We start from the raw sequence: 27,396 nt of genomic DNA on the forward strand, positions 1-27,396 counted from the left end.
ATTGAGCATGAGCCCCAAATTTGTAAAGATTCGTGGAGCTTCCTACAGGATATTAATAAATTCCCTTTCAACCATGAATATAGTTTCCTTACAATAGATGTAAGGTACCTGTATACAGTCATACCGCAGAATTTGGGTCTCGAATGGATAAGGGAGTTTCTCATATTCAAGAAGATTAACAATAATACTATTTATTTAGTCGAAAATTTGTTGGAAATTGTGTTGACCTACAATTTTATAGTTTTTCGATGGCAAAATTTATTTGCAGAAATCTGGGGTGGCAATAGGTTCCCCCTGTGGTGGAAGTTTAGCCAATTGCATAATGGCGCATTGGGAGAGAACCCTGCTATTTAAAGATGCTTTATTCCAAGAAAATGTTGCCTGGTACACAAGGTACCAGGATGACATGTTTTTGATTTGGAAAGGACCCCTAACACTAGTACCGTAGTTTATTTCCAGCATTACTGGTATGACTGATTTTTTGGAATTCACATATAATTTGGAAGAGTATAGTATTAACTTTTTGGATATCCTTTTAGTTAAGGACACTGCTAATTCCAGATGCAAAAGTGTAATCTACAAGAAGCCCACCTATTCTAATGCGTTTTTACATTACACTAGCTGTCACCCTCACCATCAGAAAAAAACTGTTGTAAAAGGTCAAATGGTGAGGGCAGCTAGGATGATCTCCAATGAAATTGATTTCATCGAAGAATGTAAAAACTTGGGTGATATGTTCAATAACAGAGGCTATCCATGTAATATGATAGCTGATATTACATCTGAAGTGACCCACAAACGAAAACTTGGCTATTTTAAACCTATTTTGTCAAATCCTGACTGTTTGGGCAATGATAGTGTAAGTACCAGAATGGTTTTAGTAATGACACTGGTGATCATGTGTTTAGGACAAGCTTCTTGTGCACGTATAGCCAAGACCATCTATTAATAAGAGATATACTTAATAAAAATTGGGCACTTATCACAGAGGATAGTTCTTTGCTTAATCGCTTTGGCCTTATACCAAAAATTACCTTTAGGAGGGGGTATAATTTAAAATCTTTGCTTGAAGCTAAGTGGCATAACGATTACACCATGAAGGTTGGTATGGTTAAATGCAGGTCATGCCCACAATGTAAATATGTCAGCCTGGGATCCAAAGTTAAAATTAGAGACAATATTTACAACATTAGGGACAAGTTTAATTGTGAAACTAAAAGTGTTGTTTATTCTGCCTGCTGTGAGAAATGCGCTGCCTTCTATATAGGTAAAACCGAAAGGAAATTAAGGCAGCGTATTTACGAACATTATTATGCTATCAGTAGGAATGATCCTACTAATGCTCTGGCTAGACATATTTCAAAATGTCCAGAGCATAGTTTTAAATTTAGTATACTTAAACATATTGAAGTTGACATTAGAGGGGGACTCTGGCAAATTCAGCTAGAAAAAGAAGAGTTGTTTTGGCAGATTAGAACTGCCGCCTATATGTTTCCTGGGCTCAACGAGCATGTGTCTATCAGCAGCATTCTTAAACATTTAGCTATGAGAAGGTGATTTCCAAATTTTAAATTTTGGTTATTATGCACTTGATTTTAAATGTCATTCTATACTGATGCTCTTGTTTTTATTAATTTGAGAATTATTACACAAGAGCGTATCAGTTGTTTTTGACGTTATTTAAAGTTTTGGTGTCTTGTTGTAGATATGCGCTAGATGCGCATTTTAGACATGATGACTTGTTGTATTTATGTGGGGTGGTATGTGAAGTTTTTTGAATGAAGTTAGTGGGCTGTTGCTTTAACTGTAGTTTAAGCAATCTGGCTAATTGGTTAATGAATTAAGTTGAATGTATATTAACTTATGAGTATGAGCCAGTACGCTTTGTCTGAAGAAGGAAAGACACTGTTTTTTTCCGAAAGCGCTAATAAATCTGTTTTCAGTTTATAGCTCGTTTGTAGCTCATGGTTTAACGTTAATTTCGTTGTGGTTATACTAGCTCACTTTGCTTTTGTATTGTCTTCAATATGCAGATGAGCAGTATATATCTGTTCCAGTACTGTTTTTATTATACACCACAGCAGAAACACTTTTCTCTGGAAACCACAGACATAATCATCATAAAGATAGTGCATCAATAGGTTCCCATGTAATGTTAATGCTAGCCTTCCATCTTATAGCTTATTAATACTGGAACCACTCTTTCAGTTATAATAATACATTATGCTGTTTCAGTTTTTATTGCAGTTCTTGAGAACTGGCATTTATGCACTCACATTTCTTTTGTGTATTGCGGTAACATAATTCAGGAGAGACAATCTGCTTTGGGACATTCTATTTAGTCTAGTTATCACAACTAATACACCTGTTAAGACTGCAGTCTGTCTTTGAATACATGCTGCTACCATGCTGGGTAGGCATTTTTTCTATTCATAAGGGGTTAACACCACTTTAAAGTCTGCAACCATTTAAACATTTCTACCTCAGGGTACTGATTTAATTTTTCATTGTAAAACACCAAAGCAAAAACTTATTTCAATCTGTGAATATGTCTCTTTTACTAGTGGAAACATTTTGGGAATATAAGCTATATTTTCCTCTCCTGTAGTCATAGCATGTTAAACCAAACCTTCAACAAAACCACAAGCTAAAGTAGTTGGCAGTTCTTGGTCTTAGTACAGTAGGTTTTCAATACAATTTAGTGCTTGTTTACATTTTCTCAATGCATTCAGTTTGTGGTGAGCGCACTGCCATGGGATTGTTTCCATCACTAACATGTACAATGGTGCAAGACATAAGCATCACGTAGGAGTTTACTAAGAACTTACACACCTGCAACTTGGTTCATATGTGTAGGACAGAAGGGTACATCATGCATTGCTTTTACTTTCTTGAGATAAAAGATGGAACCTTTATTTATAAATGTCCCAAATATTATGACCTACCAAATTCATATTGTCACTCTCAAACAGATTCCTGCTCTTGTTCACCCTGCAAAACCATCATTAATTTGCTGAGTTCATCTATTTTGTCTTCAATAGAACAAACAATAAAGAAAAATCACACTTAATTCTTTCAGCCAGTTTATCATAACTCTTTGGAAAATAGTTATTGCAGAAATCCCTGTTAATTCTAGTCTAATTTATGCAAAAATCTCCTTTACATATTTATAGTCATACCTCAGGATTCAATAAAGTCTGTATAGGCTTCATGTACACGGCCACCATCTTCCCATGGCAGCTCACCATGCATATTAATGGTGCAGCACACCTAGGGGAGGTTTTGCAGCATGAAACCTAAACAGAACTACACAGATAATGAATCTTTGTAACACAGACGGTGCACCCACATACCTGCTAACCTATCACCCTGACTAAAAGGAGTATAACAAATATTTCTAGAGCTGTATATGAAATTATTGCACTAGTTTGGATTTCTTTTTTTTTTCTGTTTATGTGCATATTTGTGAGATGCACTGTGTTATTTAGTTGTGCTATACATCAGACATCTAAAAAAAAGACACAAAAACAAAAAAATGAGCCAAAATAGAAACCAGATGCATTCAATTGTTGTAGCTGCATGATGCTGGGAACCTTGCAAACCCACACAGCAAAGCTGCACTACACTTACAGTAGCACCTTCACATTATATGTGAAAATGCATGAGCTCTCTTCATTCCCCTTGTTGTGAAATAAGTGGAGTGATGACCTATAGTGTAGTAGGTCCTGGGTTCAAGTCCTTGGCAATGATACCATTTAGATATACTGCTGTAAAATTGTGTTGGGTCACTGAAACATCTGTTCACTTTAAATTAAATTTCTAATATTATATTTAGAAAATCTGCACATTGCTAAGCATCGCTTAAACATGGGTTTTCCTTGTCTGAGCGATGCTAAGTGACACAGAGCATTTTTTAAAGTTTATGTATGACATGCAATGGCAGGAATGCATCGTATTTAAAGGAAAATTGGTGGGAATTGCTCAGTATTCCTTGGAACCTAATCTTTGTGGGTATGGCTGTCATTGGGGAAGGAGTGTGCTTTTGGGCACTGCTTTTGGTTGAGTTTTATCGGACTTCTGGTACAGCACCATGGACCCTGGCTGCTACAGGAGAATGATGTTGGTTCAGAATGCATGTCTGAAGCCTGGGATAGTTTGGCCTGGGACCTGACTAATCCAACTGGTACCCCAGCCCTGAGGAGCAGTGTCATCACCATTTTGATGACCTCTGACACAGGAAGAGGGAAACTTTGGATCAGTGGATCCAAGAGGCACAGGAGGGGAACACACCAAAGATATATAAGTATGTTTTCTAGTAATTTATAAATATACAAGTTGAATTTGTGCAAAACTGGTATGCATAATGGTTTCCCTCTCTTACCACAGCTGTAGAAGAGAGGGCTTTTATCATGCTGTCCCATGAAAGGTGTTTGGCCAGGGTGAGGCAAGGCCGTGGTATGTAAGAAAACCAATAAAGTACTAAAGGAATGAATAAATTAGTAATAAAATAAAATTAAAATACAGATATTACAGTCCTAACAGTCATATATGAAATACCTGAGACAGCATAGACTTTCATTAACATGGCAGTGCATATCTGAACTGTAAAAGCAAGTAAGCATATATTTATTATTTTTATTTTACATTTGTTGACAGGAAATGTCTGGCTGGGCTAAAAGCCCTTTTTCAACAGAGGCCCAGGGAGAAAAGCTCCAGGTAATATAAATGTTACAGTTTAAGGTAATCTTAGAACTCATGCAATAATGCAATTTGCATAAAAGTAAAAAACAAATATCACTACTGTGTAACAACTAAAGATAGACATGCATGGGAAATTACATGAAAGCAATAGGTATTTCTTTTCTTTCTTTTTTAGACATTATATAAATATATGTACTATACCACTGTCTTAGTAGGTGATTACATAGAGGAAAGGTAAGTGTAGAGGGGAAGAGAAGGATGGATTAGGTATGAAGCAGATAGAGGTTGTTTATAAGAGGAAGCAGCAGAGAGAGAGAGGAGAATGAAGGTATATCTGTTAGATGGATAGATTCAGGGGGGGAGAGAACAGTGGCAGGTCCATTGTTGTTTGAAGTATTCTTTTGTAGCTGATTTAAATTGTTTGGGATGTGTAAGAGTTCTGATATCTAGAGGGAGTTTGTTCCATGCTATAGAGGGGTGGTAGCTACTGTATATGTATTGCACCCGGATTTAGACTTGGGTTTATAGCTATATAACAGATCTTAGTTCGAGCTCCAGAGATTTCTTGTAGAGGAGTAGTGGGAGATGAGGGAGCATAGAGCTTGACAACAGCCTGGCTGATATAGAATTGAGTGTATGAGTTGGAGCTGTGAGAAGAGAAGTAGGTGAGATCTTTCAAGCCAGTTTAAGTATTTTAGGGAGAAGCAGTGGTGGGATTTATAGTTTTGTTGAGCTGTGAATCAAGTTATCTTGTGTTAGGTTGACTCGAGCTTAGTAAGTAGAGAGCAGTTTAGATCTGTGAGAATTTGGGAGCAATAAGTTAAGGAGGGTAGAAGGTAAGCATGTGTGAGAATAATCCTAGCTTCAGGGGTGAGACATTTTTTTATTTCTATACAGAAGTCCTAGTTTCTGATGGTTTTCCTGATATAATTGTTTATGTGCAGGTTGAATTTTAGCTGATCATCTATGGTAACACCCATGAGTTTTGTGCTGGATTCTACTTTTATACAGGTATCATTAAGGGAATTTATGGTAAAGGAAGGTTTGACATGATTAACTGTTTTGGAGAGAAAGAGTAATAGTTTTGTTTTTTTAGGGTTGAGGATGAGTTGGTTATTGGAGAGCCATGACTCAACTGACTTAAAAGAAGACTGGATAGCAGATAAGAGTTCAGAGGGAGAATTGGCAATGATTATGACTGTAGAGTCATCAGCATATTGGACTATGGAAGAATGTGGACAGGAGGAATATGGAGTAAGTTACTGAAGATATTAAAAAGTAGTGGACCAAGAATGAATCCTTAGGGGACACCCATTTTAACTGGAAGGGGAGTAGATAGAGCAGAGTGCATTCTCATTGATTGCAGTCTGTTGGTGAGATACCTGGCGAACCATGCAACTGTATCTGGGGTGAAGTTGAGGTCAAACAGTTTGTTCAGTAAGAAAGAGTGAGAAACAGTGTCAAAAGCCTTAGAGAGATCAGGGAATAAACAAGAGATAAGTTTATGATCATCTCTGGCTAAAGAAATAGTGTTAAGGAAGGACAGTAGGGCCGTGGTGATGCTATGCTTAAGTTGGAAACCATACTGTGTAGGAGTGAATAGTTTTTCCTGTATGAGATATTGCATAACTTATTTATTTATTTGTTTATTTATTGCATTTGTTTACCGGGAAAGTCCACTGGGCCTAAAAGAGCCCATTTTCAGTGGAGGCCCAGGGAGAAAAGCTCTGACAAGAACCTAGATGCAGAAAGAAAATTAAACATTAATTGGTACAGAAGTAGAAAGAGTGTTACACATAGTGGTTTCACTAATATATACAGAATATATACATAAGTCAGGAATTTAGTTGGTTTGATTATAATAACATATTCAGAATATATACATAAAAGCAGGAATTTAGTTGGTTGCCAGATGAAATCAGAGCGGTAAAACAGAGACACTTGTTTGTGTTTACATTTCTCCAAAACTTTAGACAGAGGGGAAAGGATAGCAATAGGTTGAAAATTAGAGATTTCAGAGAAGTTACATCCTTTGTGACTAGGTAGGGTGTAGAATTGTTTCCAGATTGATGGAACTTTGGATTCAGAGATGGAGTGATTGATTATGATGGATACGGGCAGAGCAAGAGAGTGAGTTGCTATCTGGAGAAAGTATGATGGGATGTTAGCAGATACAGAGCATAGTTTTAGCTTAGTGAGTAGAGTTTTGATGTAGGTGGTAGGAACAGGTTTAAGGGAGAAAGTGTTCAGAGAGTTAGCAGATGAAGAATGTTCAGGCAGTTGAGAGCATTGGTGTTTGAGAGGTTAGGGTAGGGGTTAATTAGTCTGGATACTGATTCTATAAAATAGGTGTTGAAGGTGTTGGCAGTTTCTTCTGGTGATTTGTCAGGACATGGGTTGGGTGAGGTAGGGTTACCAGGATGTGGTATTTGGTTAATTGCGTTCCAGAATTTTTTTGGATCAGATTTTAGAGTTGTTGGTGGGTGGTGATAAAAATCTTTTTTGTCTTTATTGATTAGTTTTTTTTTTTTGCCTGATTTCTTGGTTCTTTGTACCTTTGCAAGTTGGGAGGGTGTTTAGATTGTAACCATGTTTCCAAGCCATATCTCTGGTTTTCATATAGTTACGTGTAGTTTTGGATAACCAGGGAGATATATTAGCTTGTATCCTTATTTTCTGGAGTGGAGCTATTGAGTTTACAATGTTAAGAAAAGTTAAGCTGAAAGCTTGGACTGCATCCTCAAGGAGGAGAAGGATGAGGAAGTTCCACTTTACTGTAGAGATGAGGGTTTTAAAAGTCTCTGAGCTGAATTTGGAAAGATTGCGACAGGTGATAGGGTTTAGAGAGATGGTGAGTACACCAAATCACTTTTATAGGTGGTCACTCAGGGAGTCAGGAAGTGTTTCAGGTTTGTGGTATTTTGAGGGGTTTGAAACAAGTATCTAATCTATGTGGGTGCTAGTAGAATGAGAGTTGTTTGTATGGGTTGGTTTGAAGATTAGTTGTATAAACCCATATAGATTTATATGATGTGGGGAAGTAGGATTACTGAGGGTTAGCTAATTAATATTTACGTCCCCAAGGAGAATGGTCTCATTAGAGAAGTTTTGGGAAAAGTGTGACAGAATGTTTTTCAACAGAGGAATATTATCACCTGGTGGAATGTGGATGGGTACTATGGTAACAGTGGTATAGTAATTGAGTTTAAGGTTAACTGCAGTACTGTGTAGCATAGCTTTCAGCCATTCCTTAATGTTGCTGAATACCCAGAATAAGAGTCAATGTTCTAGTCTGCTCTTTGTCATAAATATGTTGTAGATTGCAGAAAATAACTGAGTTGGGTAAACATATAAGTTAACAGAAATTCTAGCCACCTATCCATGTGTGTAAATGTAAGATTTAAAACAAGTTGAATCAATAAAGTGTAAAAGGAGACAGTGCTGTGATAATTTTTTATTTAAAATGAAATGTTCAGTATTACTGTAGCCACTGCTTGTGGATTCTAATTCCACACCAGTCAACTGAAAAATTGTGCTATTTTCAATACTTTTTAGCATTTCATCAGTAAAACATAACCACGCTTGCATGTGAAGTGCACACCCATATACCTGTGCCTTGAATGCTCAGCTGTCACATGTAATCATTGCACATGGACATACCTCTCAACTGTCATGATTTTTGCAGAATGTACTAAATATTGCCCAATATGTGTGGTCTGTTTGGTATATAATCCTGTTTTACTGGCCAGTCTCTGGCAAATTGGTGAGGATCAATGTCAAAAAAAGATGTCAGACCTCTGAAATGCAGATATTAGACATCACTGAAAATGTACTTTAATGACAATTCTTTTATGAGAACACCTTGCTACTATTGTAAGAGCACACCTTGTAAGAATGTTCCCTATCATTGTGCCTTTGTCCCACCATTATGTATGGCTTGGTCAGAATGTCTCATGCTAAGAGGTTGGGAGGTATGTACATGGAATATCATATATCCAGTATAAGCAACATTGAATGATTGCTGCATGCAATATGATCTGAACTATAGTGTATGTGTAAGGAACAGGGAAGTATTTCAAATAATAAACATCATTGCAGTCAGTAGTGTTACAAATAAAATCTAACATACGTCAAACTTACTTATTCGTAGTATGTTTTGTAATAGTATCTGTGAAGTTAATAATGTTCTCCATTCTTCGGTCACCCCGCCCCTTCTCTTCTTATTAATTTAATCAATATATTTACTATTATCATTTCCTACTTTCATATTATTTGGTATTACTTCTTATTTTGTCCTTATGTATAATTTAATATTGCTTTGTTGTTAAATAAACATTCATTTATATTATTTATTGTTGTTTCCCTCATTATATTATTTTCCAAATGTTTCCATTATTCATTATTGTTTTCTTTTATCTTATTTATTATATTTATTTGGGTTACAGTTTAATTTTTTTTATGTTTCTATTTTATTTACCACAGTGCAACAAGGTAGGCTACTTCCTGGTGATCTACCTGTCTTGGCTCCCCCAGCTGAGGCACTGAGGCCCAAAATGTCTGGGCTGCAGCCTTGTGGCTACCCTTCTGCTGCTTCTGCACTACCTGCACCATCAGGTAGTTCCCCCAACATGCCGGGATTGTGCCTCCCTCTGGGAGTGAAGGCAGAGGGGATGCCTATGACACCCATGTTCAACTATCAGGCATGGTGCGTAGGCTTGTGCAGCAGACTGTCAGCACACACCTACATTGAATGGAGATCATGCTGTCCACCCTGATGCAGCAGGCTGGCCGCAGTTGCCAATGCCAGCCACTGCATCCACAAGAGCAGTGAAGGAGCATTGCTGACAGTCCCAAGGGTGAAGACTTGAGTCACACTGCTACAGTGTCTGACATCCATGGGACCTGGATACCCAACCAACCCCAAACCAAGGTGTTTATACCCCTCTTGTGTCACACACCAACCCTGTCTGCTGTCTTGTCTGTCTGCAAATGCTTACTCACCTTCCCAACTTACCTTCCCCACATATACCTATGTCCCTTCTCCAACATTCCACTCTCTCCTTAAAAAAAATATATATATATATATATATATATATATATATATATATATATATATATACATACACACACACACACACACACACACACACACACACACACACACACACACACACACACACACACACACACACACACACACACACACACACACACACACACACACACACACACATATATATATATATATATATATATATATATATATATATATATATATATATATATATATATATATATATATATATATATATATATATATATATATATATATATATATATATATATATATATATATATATATATATATATAGATCTATATATATATATATATATATATATATATATATATATATATATATATACACACACATATATATCATTCCATACATAGCTCTCCATATTGCACACATGTCCATTGGACACACTTAATTTGGTCCAATAGGCTTGACAACACACTTATGTTGTTGTCACCCCTCTCTTTGGGGGTGACAATCCAAATTCAGCTAAAATTCTTTGCAAGTACACATTTGTTGCTGTTGAAGAAGTGGATAGCTATGATTCTTTTGCCACACTTCCTTCACATTCCTACCTGTCTTTCACTATGTTTTTTCCCCCTGCTTGGACCCTATTTCATCACTTTCCTATCTCCCCAGTTTTCTTTTCTTTAAAGAAAATATGCCCCAGTACCATCTAACTTGAATAATAGTGCATCAACCTGCCAAGCCACAGTCAGTTGATTAGCACGTGGTGTAATCAAAACAGTATCTGTCATTTTCTCGTCATTAAGCGTGTTTGTGTGATGCTGCACATCGTGCCACAAATCCGCTAAAACATTAATGGAAAAATAGGAATTTAACTGGGAATCTGTTAGAGAAAAACCTCACTATAAAACCATACACATATTAGTAAATGTAAGTGAGGTATGTAACAGCAGTTCAGTGTGTAATTATATGTACAAAATGTAAAAACACACCTGCTATGTTACTGGCTCTGTTGCTCAATCTGTGAAATACTTTGAAAACATTTATTTTTTGGTTCACATGGTCCTGGGTTTCAAATACAGCTGTGTCTATCATTTAAAATACATGTATGTGTACGTCAGCATTATAAATTGTGATATGTATGACTGCATCATCACCTATTTATCTACCCAGTGCAGTACAGATGGAACGTCTGCTTCTAAATAATGGCGGTCAAAGACCTACAGATAGGAACACATTTTAAATATAGCTATTACAACATTAGAAAGTGTATAGAATGTCAGGTTAGGCATTACCATAAATTTCCAGGTGAATTTGAAGTATGCAATTCAGATGTGGCCCAGTAATTCTACACTGCAGTCCTCAATGATTTTCCAGTAATATTCCAGATAACTACAGGTATAAAAGTAACAGACATATATGGAAGTTGTGCTAGAAGTAAGGGTTGTAGCACACACATTCCAGATGACTACCATGACATTACATGTCTTGTCAGTTGTTTGAGTGGTTGACATAATGGTTAATGTACCCCTTAACTTGTTCTAGGACACATCAAACATGTTGCCTTTATTCTGTTAATGATACCTGTGGCTAAAATACTTAGGTACCTTAATCACATACCTTAATTTCCAGTGGGATAAGTTTCCACAATCTGGCTCTGGCTGTCAAGGCTGCTGCAGGTCCCACAGTTACTCTGCTGTGTTGTTGTCCTGCAGAGCCTTCACCCTGCCTGTCTGTCTATGGTTATTGCCAGCAGCACCAGCTTCAGCCTACATCACACACATCTGTGTGTAAAAAGCTGCTACAAACATTCTCTCTGTGCTGATGTATCTTTAGCCCACTAATTTTCACCCCAACATATAATAAAAGGGGATGGAGTCTACATTGATGCCTTATATCATGTTGAGCAGTTGCATGTGATTGGCTTATTATACTGCAAATCAGCTGTGTAGGCTGCATTTAGGATTTCTGAAGCACAGATTGGTTCAGATGCATTCAACTCCTAATGGGAACCATCATAAAAAGGCAAATGTGTATCTAGGCAAACCAGTGTGGATGGGAGTTATTTCTTATGTCTAACTTGTTGACACATTTCTTGTAGAGCAATATCTTTCAACAGGGGAGTATTGTACTCCATCAGGTATGTATCCATTTTATTTTCCTACATGATCCATATGTTTGAATATACTTTGGGGAATGGGGATTACATCAGTAAGCCTTTGTTAGAACTGAACTCATTACATGGCATTGATCTCAAGCCCTGTTAGACGTAGAGAATATGTAGAGTACACCAACTGTATAATGCTGTGAGATAACTAGGTATAAAGGTGTCCTGGGTACTTCCTTTGATAGCAGTTGTAATAGTACACTGCTGTTTTGTTGGCACTATTGTTTATTATTATATTTGGGGGGTGATATATATCCTGCTATAGGGCACCCTACAATGAACTGTTGTTTTGGGTGTGTGAGCATACATGAGTATCTATCATGGCACAAACAGGAATATGTCACTATTACTACTATCCTAGTTGCGTCCACACCCTTTTTATTTTTGGCCCACTATTGAATATAAGATGTGTAATCAAGCGGTGGATACTGAGAACATCCCTTTACTGCTGTATCTTGACAAATTTTACTTGTACAGATCATCCTTATACGTGTTCTCATTTCTTTCCATTTCAGTAAACATTGTGCATGCACATCACAGGCCACCATTTTCTGAGGTTGAAAACAACATCACAGAGGTGTTGCGACAACATTATCAAGTCATGCTGTCCTGAGGGAGGGCAAATAGGTCAGAATGTGCAGCCCTGTGGGATGAACATCAATGCCGTGGGTCATCAAAGTCATAGCTACCAGCAGGTGTGACACCATGTCATAGACATGATCCATGTAGCAAGGAGGCGGTCTGCTGACTTGGCCAGGGATCATCAGGTCACTGGTGATAGGCCTACAGCAGAACCTCCTCTCACAGCCACAGAGGAATTGCTGGCAAACCTTTCTACACAGGACAGCTCCTAGACATCCATCAACCAATATGTTGTGGATGTGGGTGCCACCCGTTCCTCTCAAGAGGAGTTTACAGGTATGCTTAGTTAGATCAGTAGGAGAATACTGTTGCTTTCATCCTGTCTAGGTGTATACAGTTTTACATGGGTGTCAGGTGTTTTTTTTTTTTTTTTTGGGGGGGGTAAGTTAGCTGCAGTTTTAAGCACATGTAGGGATTGTCACCCACATACCTTTTAACATTGCAGTTACTAGTTACTATAGATATGAGATTATTGGACATATTACCCCTATTATACTGTAACATATGGTGCAGTTGCTATTACCTCTCCGTAAACGTTTTTGAGGAATGTCTGGAATTGGAAGAGCCTGTGCTCCTGCTGCTGGTAAGTAGAAAACTGTTATGTCACAGATGTAGATATATTTCACTGTATTAGCTAAAGTGTAATCCCAGGCCTGCTGGCTGGATTGATGTACTGTCTGCAAAATTGCCAATTATACAAATATTGTCTGAATGCCCACAGTTTAGACTCATACCTCTGCCTCATAGGTTTGACCATAGTGACTGACTTGATAACTATTGTCAGGACAGTAATGATTGCCATAACTGTCAACTGTACATATTTTTGCAGTATGTATACAGTGTACATCATTAATAGTTTTTTTTTTTTGATAGGATTGTTGTTTTCTAATTATTTCCAAATCATTACAGACTGGGGTTAGAAAATGTCCACATGTCCTACTCTCTGATGTTGGGAGGTATAAAAGCCTGTAATAGTGACAGCAGTGTATACAGTTTAACATATATTGTACCATAATAGTGCAGAGTATAGTAGTGCAGGTATTAATGTAATGTTTTTTCATTTTTATTATGGGTAACAAGGGGGGTTGGTCTTTGTCCCCTACACCACCTGGTGTCAGTGTCTCTTCAGACTCTGATGATGATGGTGGCCAAATTGAGGCACAGCTGGGGGTTGCAGAGGCTGAATCAGACACAGAGGTTTACATCCCTCGGCTACCATCATTATCACCATACACAGCCAGTTTGCCTTCACATATCCAGTCCCCTGAGACCACAGATATTGGACAGTTGGAGGATGGGGATATTGAACAGGAAACTGTGGCGACTGTGGCTTCATTGACTGCTGACACTGGCCATATTCAAACAGTTGGTGAGGTTCCACACAGGCTGATTGACTGGCATGCTCATAGGAGGCCTGCTGTCCCTCCACCACCTGTTCCTGGTGTCTCATCTAGTGTCAGTTGGAGTATGTTTAGGGCCATCATGGAGGCACAGACACATTTGGAAAGGAACTCCCGACAAATACTCAGGAATGCAGCACAGTCTGACATCAGTGATTGCCTCCACTGTGTTGCTGATACCCTGGGTTGGTTGATTGACACAGTGGAAAGAGATAGGTCTGAGACAGATTGCAGACTGTCTGTCATGGAACACACATTGTCTGTGATGTAACATCTGATTGGAGTTGAGCATTTGCCTTGTGGGGGTAGGTCAGCAACTACATCTGCTGAAAGTCAATGTGACCATGCCCAGTCATGATCCCATAGTGATCCAGTATATCCAGTGCTCAGGAGGGGAGTGTGCTGTCCACACCAAGACTTAGCAGGCCATGAGATTGTGGTCCTGGACATTAACATGATGGACATCTTTCCAACAGACATCAGTCACCTTCAGATAGTTACACAGCATCTGAACTTGTGGTTGGAGGTACCAGTGCAACTCCTGGTGGAGCCAGTTCTCATGTTCAGGGGCAGAGATGAACATTCAGCTCTACCATGCATGGCTTACAGCTCTCCAACTTATAGAAATGTAAGGATAGCTCTGAGCTTGGCTGTGTTTATGCAGGCACTCACACACCAATGTCACATTGAGGGCACCTACAGAAACACGCACCCATTTCCATGGTCCATCTTGCCTGCTTCCCTTGCTTCCTCACACACGTGCTTGCTAATATATTGGGTCAGCCTAGGCCTCCTGCACCCCCACACAACAGCCTGTGCAAGTGATGATACCTGTGTCACATCCTTATCTTTCTCATGGATGCAGGGAAATAAAACTATGTGTCTGATGCACAGGGTGACTATCTACATTGGCATGAGTTCCTTTCATCAGTTGGTGCTGTTGACACGCTACTTGTACTGGTCATTTACAGGTATTGTACTTTGCCATTTATATTATGGATAGCATAATAATAATCTGTCTATATTAAAACAGATGCTGTTGTAAGGGCTGTGAAGTCACAATGAAATGTGTCATGGAAATATCTAGGTTTCTCTTTCAGGATTGTGTAGCACACACCTATGGGTACACATCTACAATCACTCCAACGTCAGAGCCCAGAATTGTATGTCAGCACAGAAGACAAACGTCATCAGAATGTTAATACAGTATATAGGTTCATAGATGTTTACTAGGCTAATGATCACAAGGGCCATTTTAAGCCTAGCCATACACCCCAAATCTCTGACAAGTTCTGATACCCTTGATAAGTGTAAGCAGGGGTTTGGGTGATGTAACATTTACAAGCAATGGCCTGGGAGATGAACCATTTACAGGTTGCCTGTGTCCATTAGAGACATATGTGCCAAACCAGGGATGAATTTCCTGTTCCCCATTAAATTGTCCAAGTTGCACTTGAATTGAGTTAGGGAGGAAATCTACTTGACATGGATGGTTAGCCTGTTCCATACACAAGGTTGCCTCTGGGATACATACCTGTCCCTCCAGCAGGTCCTATCATATGCAAGGTTTAAGTCTTTAGAAAGTATAACTCTGGTGCTGTTTGTTTTTAGATATGCAGGAGTCCCATCAGAGTGGGGTCTGACAATACCCTGTATGCCAGGCATAGATCTTCCCTCAAAAGCCTGTAGGAGACAGAAAAGGGAGACAAGGCCTTGAGCCAGTCTGCATAGGACATTTTACTTACTCCCTGAATTCATTTAGTGAGGAACATCTGTGGAAATTCCAATTGTTGGATATGCCTAGTTAGGTACATACCAAAGGGGGCATTGCACTCAATGATAGGTCTGATGAATGCCAAATACAGTGGAACAATGACTTCCTTGGACTTAGATGCCATGCCTTTGTTTATAAGTCGTGCAACATGCAATAATTTTCTCAATGCTGTAGACAGGTGACTGTCAAAGAATAGATTACTATCTATGTGTGTCCCTAAGTCCCTAACTACTGGGTCAGCTGTAAGAGGTGTGTTGTCAATATGATAGTTACCATGGATGTATGACTTCCCAAAGGATACTAATATGCATTTATTGGCATTTGGTTTTAGTCCAAGGCTCTCATACAAGGTATCTGTCTGTGTCAGCCTCTTCTAGAAAACATTTGTGTAAGTGTGGGATTCAATGACAGCTCCTAATTTGCAATCTTCTGCAAATTCAGTCACCATGAGACCACTGACATTGGCCTTGAATTCAGAGAAGTAAATGCCAAAAAGGAGCGGTACAAGGACTGATTCCTGAGTGATGCCACTTGTAACTGGCTTCTTTGCAGAGGTGGACTCCCAAATTCTAACTTCCTGGGTCCTGTCTGTGAGCCAGTTGGCTATCCATTGGATGGCATGTGAGTTTGTACTTAACCTCTTGTGTTTGACAAGAATGCCTGATTGGGGTATAGTGTCAAATGCCTTGGCCAGGTCAAGGTAGGCAGTTTGAACCATTTTTCCCTCATCCATTGCTTTGGTTTCCTTCTCAAAGAAGTCCACCAAGCTGAGTAGGCATCTCTGTGCCTGTACAATTGGAGTCATATAGGATTCAAAGTTAATAGCAAGATAATTAAAGTCACCCATGAATATGGTATTAAGTTGGATGGCCAGTGTTTCTAATAACTTTAAATACATAGTATGGGTTTTTTGATTCATAGAAGGGGCCCTGTAACTTGCAAGGAAGAAGTATTGGATTTTGAAAAACCAGAATCACCACTCCAAGTAGCCAAGAACCAGACTTGGTAGTATCAAATAAAAATGTTTAATTCCACAACAAAAAAGACTCAGTAGTACCACAGTCAGTCAAGCGCTTTTGTCATCCAAGACTTCTTCAGAACTGTTTAATACATCATTGACACACCTTAAATAAGCAGTCCCCCCCACTTAACACACTAATTAAACTTTAAAAACATACACCGTAAAAAATCATTCTAAAAGAGCAATACATAATATATAAATAACATTTTGAACTAGTACAAAGTGCTTGACAAGTATGGCATATTACAACACCAATACTATAACATAGTAGCCCTATGTTTCAACTCTGGCTTGATACAAATGTGGTCATTAATACCATGGGTTACAGTGGCATTCAAACAAATTTGCCATCTCATTTCAGCCATATCCAATTTGTTGGTCCAGTCACCCCCTCTAATGTCCATACCAACCACCTCCAAAATACCAAAATGGAAAAAGTGGTCAGAATTGAGGTTAATACACCTGAATAGTGCGTTAATGTTGTCTTTTTTCCTAATACTATATAGGTGTTCATAAATTCTTCTCCGAAACCTCTTTTCTGTTTTAGCTATATAGAAATTATGACAACCCTGGCATACAGCAATATAGACTACACCACTGTTGTTACAAGTTCCTGTGGCCAAACTAACTTCAAAGTCATTGGAACCTAAGCAAACAGTAGGGCATGAGATAATGTATTTACAATACTCGCATGCCCCATACTTGGTAGTTCCCTTAATATCCTTGTACTTACTCTCAATAGGATGTTCTAACAAGTTTTTCAATTTCCTGTTGGTCCTAGAGGAGAAAATGTGTACCTCGTCTAAAACAGCCATCAGTATTTGGTTCACATTGAATAAAACCCAATTTTTCTTTATAATCTCTCTAATGAGGTTTGAAGTGTCCCCAAAAGTCAGAACCATAGAATAAGAGAAGTCATTATTTTGTTTGTGAGTGACTTCAAGTTCATTATTCTGGCTAACCCCAAGTAGAGGTTTGTATCTATTACCCCATTCACTTGCTCGCTAATGGTAACCACAGAATCCGACGGGTACCCGCTGGCTACAAACATTTTGATCAGTTTGTCCATTTCCAGCTTAACTGTGTCAAAGTCAGAGCACATTCTGGCTATATTCGCCATCTGACATTTCACTATATTCCTTTTCGCAAAGTGGGGGTAACAACTCCGGAATTCAAGATAGTCATTTGTGAAAGTGGGTTTTCGGTAAACACTAGACCAAAAACACTTCTTATTCGACCATGGTGTTCCCCAAATTAGTTTTGTTAAGTAGTACCTCATGAAAATATTCCAAGCCTAACTCATGGGGTATAGAAGTGAATAAGTCCACAGCATCAACTGTGGAAAAGTTAACCTCCTCAATATAACGTTCTTCCTTTATCCGACCCAAAAAAATCCCAAGAGTCTACTAACATATGATCAATATGGGTTAAAGATTTCCTCACCACCAGGTCAACAAAAACCCCTAATGAGTAGGAAATACTGTTTTGGCAGGAGATTATAAGTCTGTAAGGGGGATCATAAATATTTTTATGGGTCTTTGGAATACCGAAGGCCACCAGTATTGTTGGATGTTCATTATACAAAAAATGATAGGTTTCTTCATTAATAACTCCCTGAAGTAAAGAGTCTTCCAGTGTCATTTTAATTTTCCTGTAAGCGATGATTATTTTGTTTTTAGAAACACACCGGTATTTATTCTCATCATGCAACATACCAAATATTTTGTTGTTATAATCTTCTGGTGTTAACAATAGTCATCCCCCCACCTTTGTCCGGTTTCATAAGTCTCAGACTAGACTTACTTCTTAGTTCTTCTAACAGTTCTTCTTTTCTAGTCAAGTTGAACTGTTTATATTTGTGTTGTTTCAACATTTGATATATCTCCTGGGAGCATATCTTGTCAAATGTCCTCCTTCCTAGATGGTACAAATTTTATTCCCTTCATTAAAAGCAAAAAAGGTCCTTACTTACTTCAACACCTGCATAGTTGAAAATATTAAACCCCAGGTATGTGTATAGGACTCCCCCAAATGAAGTAGTAATTTCATCTGCTTCACTCACTGTTGTATTATCACAGGTAGGAATATCTAGTGGTAACTGTTCTTCCTCCATTGTTTCTGATTCCTGTAAGTGTTCCTATATATGTGACAAAAGAGAACAGTGCTTTAAACACGAATAATAACCATCCAAAACAAAGCACTCAGGAACCAACAAAACGAAGCCACCAACATAGCATAAATAGGAGCAAAAAAGCTTTTTTGCTCCTATTTACACTGTGTTGGTGGCTTTGTTTCGTTGGTTCCTCAGTGCTTTGTTTTGGATGGTTATTGTTCATATATATGACATATGTTTCTATATAGGTAAAACGGAAAGGAGGTTTCAGAGAAGAATTTATGAACACCTATATAGTATTAGGAAAAAGGGCAACATTAATGCACTATTCAGGCATATTAACCTCAGTCCTGACCACTTTTTCCATTTTGGTATTTTGGAGGTGGTAGGTATGGACATTAAAGGGGGTGACTGGACCAACAAATTGGATAGGGCTGAAATGCGATGGCAAAGTCGTTTGAATACCACTGCAGCCCCTGGTATTAATGACCACATTTGTATCAAGCCAGAGTTGAAACATAGGGCTAATATGTTATAGTATTGGTGTTATATACCATACTTGTCAAACACTTTGTACTAGTTCAAATTTTTATTTATGTATTATGTATTGCTGTTTTAGAATTATTTTTTTAGGGTGTATGTTTTTAAAGTTTAATTAGTGTGTTAAGTGGGGGGGGACTGCTTATTTAAGGTGTGTCAATGATGTATTACACAGTTCTGAAGAAGTCTTGGATGACGAAAGCGCTTGACTGACTGTGGTACTACTGAGTCTTTCTTGTTGTGGAATTAAACATTTTTATTTTATACTACCAAGTTTGGTTCTTAGCTACTTGGAGTAGTGATTCTGTTTTTTCTTGGTGCATTTTTTCCACTCCGTACACCATTTTGTTGTTCTTGGTGTTTTCTTGGTGTACTGTAGCCAGCTTGAGACTCTGCTTTACAGTTGTGTCTGGAATGGAAGGGAACAGTTTAGCTTCGGTGTTTGAGGATGAATTTGAGTCTATGCCGTTCCCTTGCGGTCAGCGAGTGGAGGTGGCTGACAGCAATATTTTTCAGCTTATTTTAACCTTGACGAACAAGGTTTCTGATCTACAAGAGGCAGTTTTAAAACTACAATACCAAGTTACTCCTAGGTTCGAAGGAACAGGAGGACGTCAGCAAAAGGTGACGGGTGGAGTGTCATCACTTGTTAACCATACAGTGAATCGAGGCCATTTGGCAGTAGAAACGGGTGTTATAGCACAAAGGGGAGTTGAAAGAGCTAGCACTTCAGATGGAACTCATGGACTTCCACAGACAAACGATTGTTTTATGGACCGGATTAAAAATGACTTTGGGTTATTTAAAACGAGTAGTACTAATGAAAATGATACTATGGAAGCACGGTTAGTCACACTTGAACAGAAGTTAACTAAAGTTCGGAACCTTCAGTGTGACAATGCTTATTTAACTGAGTGTGTGGCTAAGCACAGGGTCCCTAAGGGACTGCGTGTCTTTAGATTTCCCAATGGAGTAAAAAAGGGACAGACTGAATGTGAAGAACTGTTTCAAATGTTTGATCGCCATGGCATTGAATTAATGGAATTTATTTTTAGGGTTAACAATAAAAATATTGATGAGTTACTAGCTGAAATTGATAATAAGAATGAAATTATTTTGAATGATGTTAATTTTAATAATTTTTGGGCAAATATAATAGAGTGTTTGACAAGGTTGAACATAATGTGGGAACAACATAGAAAGGAAAAAGAGGAAGTTGGTGAGGGACGAATTTGAATACGCTAATAATTTAGCTTACCCTTTGCTCAAAGCTTACACTGAAGTGTGGGATGACAATGTAGATAACCAGAGGGTTGACAACTATAACACTTGGCCAGACTCTACTCAAAGGGAAGGCGGTAGGGTTACTACATATGACCAAGAATACCCCCCTCTAAGGAGGTCCGAAAGACTTCAAAATAAAAACAATTTTAGGAATGATAATAATGTTTTTTTAGGACAACAGGGTGGGGGAAGTGTGAACACTTATAGGAATCAGAAAGAATGGAGGAAGAACAGTTACCACTAGATATTCCTACTTGTGATACTACAACAGTGAGTGAAGCAGATGAGATTACTACTTCATTCGGGGGAGTCCTACACACAACCAGGGGTTTAATATTTTCAACTATGCAGGTGCTGAAGTAAGTAAGGACTTTTTTTCGCTTTTAATGAAGGGAATAAAATTTGTACCATCTATGAAAGAGGATGTTTGTACTGCTTTAACTGAATTTAAAATTTTCACTAGAAAGATGAACTTGAAATATCTGTTTAGGGACAACGCTTCATATAATGAAAAGAAAAAATTAAAAAAGAAGAGCTGCTATAACCCACCTCTACACCCCCTTATAGGGACATTTGACAAGATATGCTCCCAGGAGATATATCAAATGTTGAAACAACACAAATATAAACAGTTCAACTTGACTAGAAAAGAAAAAGAACTGTTAGAAGAACTAAGAAGTAAGTCTAGTTTGAGACTTATGAAACCGGACAAAGGTGGGGGGATGACTATTGTTAACACTGAAGATTATAACAACAAAATATTTGGTATGTTACAGGATGAGAATAAATACCAGTGTGTTTCTAGAAACAAAATAATCATTGCTTACAGGAAAATTAAAACGACAGTGGAAGACTCTCTACTTCAGGGAATTATTAATGAAGAAACCTACCATTGTTTGTATAATGAATATCCAACAATTCCGATGGCCTTCGGTATTCCGAAGACCCATAAAAATATTTATGATCCCCCATACAGACTTATAATCTCCTGCCAAAACAGTATTTCCTACTCATTACTGGTTTTTGTTGACTGGGTCGTGAGGAAATCCTTAACCCATATTGGCCATATGTTAGTAGACTCTTGGGATTTGTTGGGTTGGATAAAGGAAGAACATAATAGTGAGGAGGTTAACTTTTCCACAGCTGATGCTGTGGACTTATTCACTTCTATACCCCATGAGTTCGGCTTGGAATATTTTCATGAGGTACTAGTTGAGAAAACTAATTTGGGGAACACCATGGTCAATTTTATTATGGTGTTAATGGAGATTATTTTGATGAACAATTTTCTTAGTTTTGGTGGGGAGTTTTGCTGCCAGACAAATGGTATAGCAGTGGGTAATAGTTGTGCACCTTTGTTTGCAAACTTAGTCATGTACCATTGGGAAAGTGAGCTAATTTTTAAAAGTCCATTTAAAGACTCTTGGGTGGTGTATTTAAGATTCGTGGATGATTTTTTCATTCTTTGGAAAGTAGGGGACCAACATACCAACTTCTTAGATTTTTTTTAACAATCTTTGTGATTATTTTAAATGTACTGGTAATAGTGATGCTCTAGGATTAACTACCTGGATGTCTGTATTTGGAAGGACTCGAATAAGAAGTGTTTTCAGTCTAGTGTTTACCGAAAACCCACTTTCTCAAATGACTATCTTGAGTTCCGGAGTTGTCACGCCCACTTTGTGAAAAGGAATATAGTGAAAGGTCAGATGGTGAGTATAGCCAGAATGTGTTCTGACTTTGACACAGTTAAGCTGGAAATGGACAAACTGATCAAAATGTTTGTAGCCAGGGGGTACCCATCAGATTCTGTGGTTACCATTAGCGAGCAAGTCACAAGTGAATGGGGTAATAGGTACAAACCTCTACTTGGGGTTAGCCAGAATAAGGAACTTGAAGTCACTCACCAACAAAATGATTACTTCTCTTATTCTATGGTTCTGACTTTTGGGGACACTTTGAACCTCATTAGAGAGATTATAAAGAAAAATTGGGTTTTATTCAAAGTGAACCAAGAATTGATGGCTGTTTTAGGCGAGGTACCCATTTCTCCTATAGGACCAACAGGAATTTGAAAAACTTGTTAGAACATCCTATTGAGAGTAAGAACAAGGATATTAAGGGAACTACCAAGTGTGGGGCATGCGAGTATTGTAAATACATTATCGCATATCCTACTGTTTGCTTAGGTTCCAATGACTTTGAAGTTATGTTGGCCACAGGAATTTGTAATACCCACGGTGTAGTCTATATTGCTGTATGCCAGGGTTGTCACATCTTCTATATAGGTAAAACAGAAAGGAGGTTTCAGAAAAGAATTTATGAACACCTATATAGTATTAGGAAAAAGGACGATATTAACGCACTATTCAGACATATTAACCTCAATCCTGACCACTTTTTCCATTTTGGTATTTTGGAGGTGGTTGGTATGGACATTAGAGGGGGTGACTGGACCAACAAACTGGATAGGGCTGAAATGCAATGGCAAATTCGTTTGAATGCCACTGTAGCCCCTGGTATTAATGACCACATTTGTATCAAGCCAGAGTTGAAACATAGGGTTACTAAGTTATAGTATTGGTGTTATTATATACCATACGTGTCAAACACTCTGTACTAGTTCAAAATTTTATTTATGTATTATGTATTGCTGTTTTAGAATGATTTTTAGGGTGTATGTTTTTAAAGTTTAATTAGTGTGTTAAGTGGGGGGGACTGCTTATTTAAGGTGTATCAATGATGTATTACACAGTTCTGAAGAAGTCTTGGATGACAAAAGTGCATGACTGACTGTAGTACTACTGAGTCTTTCTTGTTGTGGAATTAAACATTTTTATTTGATACTACCAAGTCTGGTTCTTGGCTACTTGTAGTGGTGATTCTGGTTTTTCTTGGTGCATTTTTCCCACTCCGTACACCATTCTGTTGTTCTTAGTACTGGATTTTGTCTATTGTGATTTGAACATGGAGCAGCTCAAGTTCATTGTACTGTTTGACAAGCTTTGAAGTATATTTATTTTTATGTAAATAGAAACACCTCCACCTTTATTCCCTGCCTGTGAAGTATCTGGTCTAAATGTGTTGAAGGCATTATAACCTTGCACTGTTGGTGTGCTCTCCACAGCTTTACACCTTGTCTCAGTGACCACTAAGATGTTAGTATTCTGTAGGGTGAAGAGAACTTCTAGGGAGTGGAGTTTTTTGTTTAGACCCCTAGCACTGAGCAGTAATACCTTCAGATTTTCTTGGTTTTGACTTGCTATGTCAGAAGTACTTTCTGTTTGGCATTGCCTAAAAAAGGTACTATGGGGGAAGACAATGTTATAGCTGATATTCAAAAGCCTAGAGGGGAGAGGTGCCGATCATCCCTGGAAAAACAGCATGGTCTGTTGACCATCTGCTTCCATGCTGACAAATATTACACCCCACTTAGAATGACACCAGAAACTAAGCCAATTGTTAAAGTCAATTATTTTTTGTTCGTATTGTGGCATTATCCTTTGAGAAGGTGAAATGCTGCTCAATACTGGGCTAATGCCAGCCTGAGAAACATATTCCAAGAGTGCCAAGATGCCTCTCTTCATATAGGCTAGGCAGGTATCTCTCAGGTCATGTACTCCTATGTGGACTATGACTGAGTCATATTGGTACTTGTGGTCCAATGACATGAGTGCATGCATAATGTGGCAGATCATAGACCCTGATAAGCAAATGATTATGCCTTTCTCCTTACTCAACCTGGTGAGAGGGACATCAGTGTGTCTCATGATGGAGACTCCAATGACTTGAATGTTGGATTGCATGGTGGCTTGCCTTATGGGCTTAGAGGTAAAGCCTCCATGAGATGTACCTCTATGTGTTGATCTGGGCCTTGTTTTGAAAGAGTGCATTTGCGGCTGCTGAGGGAATTTTTTATCTGTACTTTGTCTTGGAGGTCTTTTTGGTTTAGGAAGGATTCAGTTAAGTGTCTTAGCATATGTCTTCTTTGAATTGTGTGTGATGGGTGCAGCATGTGTACTACTGACAACCTTATTGACATTAGGAGTACTTTTATGAGAGAGCTTTGCCTCCAGTGACATTGTGTAAATACATCTGTCACATATCATATCAATTTCTTAGAGAATTAACTGTCTGTCAGTAAACATGAGGCAATTTCTACATTACCTTAGGTTGCCCATAGCCAACAAGCTGGTAACAGAGACACAGACACAGTGGGAAAGTTCATATCTATGGCAACAGACTCTTTTTTGATGATTAGACAGTTGTAGCGAGGATATCAATCAATGTCACAAGTATCTGGTTTGCAACTATGGAGACAGTGCTTGTCGCTGCGGGATAGTTTTCTTGTGTGCAACTAGGTATTGGAGAAAATTCAATTGTGCTTTTACAGGAAAAATGTCACTCAAGGTGTCTGAATCTGAACAGAGCACTGACAAACACTTGATGGGAAACTAATGTGTAGACCATGAAAATTTAAGGATGAAGTATTTCAGAAGATATTCTGAAGTTAGAAACAAATCAAGCAGTGCTTACTGAAAACAAATAGGTTGTCAAGAATGATAAAAAGAGGGGAGTCACATGATAGGCTACTGCATGGCTACTACTACTGCTGGTCTCACCACACCTTCACTCTGCTGAGGTACAATGCTCCTTTGCTTCTCTAACCAGAAGCAAAATGTTAGCACCAATCCCAAGATAAGAAGCAGGCCACAGACTGATTGGTGATCCACAGTCTTGTCCCATATGATGCAATGGTCTTTAGGCTTATTGTAGCCTTTTCCATGTAGATGCATTGAATAGCAACCAGACCAATTAGTTCAGTTTTGCATGTAGCATTCCTTGGGTTCTGAGGTTCATAGGATGTGACTAGGGTACTGACCTGATGATGATTAGGAGCATAGCTGTTGTGTCACAATATATTGTTCAATGTCAGATGACATAGATGTCAAATATTTGTCTAGCAAAATCCACAGTGGCAGTGAACCATGTTAGATAACATTTTCACAGCAATTTATGCAGCCTGCCATTCAACAGGGTAATGGAGGCACTCTGCTTGACATGGATGTGAGGCCTACTGCAGAGGAGAGTCAACTTTTGAGAGGTGTTTCTGTGCCTCCAGCATGTCCTGTATATGTCATAATGTGCATTTAGGTTCCCAGAACATGTAACTGTAGTCCCACGTTAATTCACACAACTTCCATTTGCTGTCTGGTTGTTTGAAAGGCATTGTAGCCTTACAAGGACAAAGTACTTCCAGCAAACATGAACAAGTTTTCTGTACATACACCGACATCCACATATTCACTGCAAAGTTTGCATTCAGATAGTGTGTTTAACACTGTGAGCCCTAAGGGTTTAGCAGCATGACCCTTACTTTGTACATTGTCACATTTCTAAGTATGCTATTGTGGCCCTGCCTAATAACAGGATTATGGTTCAGGCAAATGCCACATGCCTGGCAAAGCAGCATACTCAATCCACCATGATATCCCACACTGTCATGTACTGTTTTACCTTAGAATGACACCATAAACTTAATAGCATCTTACATGTATGCATCTGGCAGGCCACTGCCTAACCATGGCCTGTTTTGACATATACACAAGTAAGAATCTATTGCTAATGATATTAGCAGCGTCTGTTCAAGAGAAATGGACAGTATCCCATAGGCTGATGTAAAATGCTCTGACTACCATCCACTAACAGCTCACACACACACACACACCAACTTGGCTGCAGTGAGAATAGAACCCCTACTTATCTAAGTTTATAGACTACAGAGCACAATACTTATCATATGTGCTACAGCTCAAGCCTGACATTAATATGACTTTAGGTAATCTTATAATAGATTATATCAGCAGGCCTTGTAGAGGACAACAGTTTGGAGGCCTGCATCAATTGCAAGGCCCAAAACAGTACAAAACCATGTAATTGTGGAAGTCAATGTTGGATTCACACTTATACTCTTCTTCATGGAGAGATACACACACTTGGCTGCAGTGAAAACAGAACCCCTACCTATCCAAATTTACAGACTGCATAACACAGTATTTATTGCATGCACCATGACTCAAGTCTGACATTAACATGACTGCAGGTAATCTTATACTGGATGACAAGAATTTAGAAGCCTACATACACTGCAAGGCCCAAAACAGTGGAAACCCATGCCGGTTGGAAGTCAGAGGGGGATTCCCACTTGTTCTGCAGGGAAATGCACACACACAAGAATACTCCAAGTGGGGTTGAATGAGATTAGAACCACTACCTGTTTAGCTTCACAGCCTATAGAACACAGCATGCAGCAGAGCTCAAGTCTGACATTAACATGACTTTAGGTAATCTTATAGTAGATGGCATCAGGCCTTGGGAATGACACAGAGTTTGGAGGTCTGCATCAACTCAAGGCCCAAAACAGTACAAACCCATACCAGTTTCAGATTCACACTTGCTCTGTAGGGAGATGTGCACACACAAGTGGACTAGAGTGAGATTAGAACCCCTACCTATTTACTTTTACAGACTGTAAAACACAGCAGAGCTCAAGTGTGACATTAATGTGACTTTAGGTAATCTTATAGTAGATGACATCAGCAATCCTTGTGGAGGACAAGAGTTTGGAGGTCTGCATCAATTGCAAGGCCCACAACAGTAACACCTATTCTGGTGTGGATGTGGAATACACACACACACACACACACACACA

Source organism: Protopterus annectens, chromosome 14.part0 (genome assembly GCF_019279795.1).
Source record: "Protopterus annectens isolate FY-2018-M chromosome 14.part0, PAN1.0, whole genome shotgun sequence".
Classification (NCBI taxonomy): domain Eukaryota; kingdom Metazoa; phylum Chordata; order Ceratodontiformes; family Protopteridae; genus Protopterus; species Protopterus annectens.